Genomic DNA, 697 nt, shown 5'->3' on the forward strand with positions numbered 1-697 from the left:
ACACATACATACATACATATGGAAAAGAAACAATACTTTTATAAATCACAATAAGATGTAATAAAGTACAGAAAAACTAAATGTAAGAAAATGTGATCTTTAATACACACAAATATGTATGGCTGGTCGGATGCGTCTTGGACTCGGGTTCCTCTTCATTACGTATAACGCTTTTGCCTTTTGCTAAAGCTTTCCGTGGAGGGGATCGTGGGTGAGTTTGTACCATTCTTGGGGGGCTCTGCCTTGTTGGGCGGAGCTGTGATCCAGGTGAACAGCAGATCGGGCATAGGTGGGCATGTGGGCAGAGGAGTAGGAAGGCCGGTCAAGCAAATAAGCTTGCTAAGGTACGCAGCAGCAGCAAGCAGCCCCCCCATCCAGCCAGCCAGCCAGTCTGGCTGGCAGTGACTGAGTGGTTGACAGACGGCAAGCAACGGAATGTACGTGCTCTGTGATGTCATAGCAGTCAGCTGAGAGAGGCTCGTGATGTCATCGCTGAGCTGGCTGGCTGGCTGGCTCTGTGTGTGTGTGTGTCTGTGTCTGTCTGTTTTTCTGTTTGTCAGTCTGTCTGTCTGTCTCTCTCTCTCTCTCTCTCTCTCTCTCTCTCTCTCCCTCTCAATTCAATTCATTTGTATTGTCAAAGCAATTGGACATACATACATACATACATACATATATGTAGCGTAAGGTACACTTATAC

At 46.5% G+C, this 697-nt stretch overlaps 1 non-coding gene across 1 annotated transcript; it reads left to right on the forward strand.

The window, feature by feature from the left end:
• The first annotated feature begins 139 nt into the window (after positions 1–139).
• LOC136724111 (U5 spliceosomal RNA) lies at positions 140–256 on the forward strand. The gene has a single exon (XR_010806934.1). It is a non-coding gene; the product is annotated as a U5 spliceosomal RNA (small nuclear RNA).
• Positions 257–697: the final 441 nt, after the last annotated feature.

The sequence above is a fragment of the Amia ocellicauda genome, unplaced genomic scaffold (assembly GCF_036373705.1).
Source record: "Amia ocellicauda isolate fAmiCal2 unplaced genomic scaffold, fAmiCal2.hap1 HAP1_SCAFFOLD_175, whole genome shotgun sequence".
Classification (NCBI taxonomy): domain Eukaryota; kingdom Metazoa; phylum Chordata; class Actinopteri; order Amiiformes; family Amiidae; genus Amia; species Amia ocellicauda.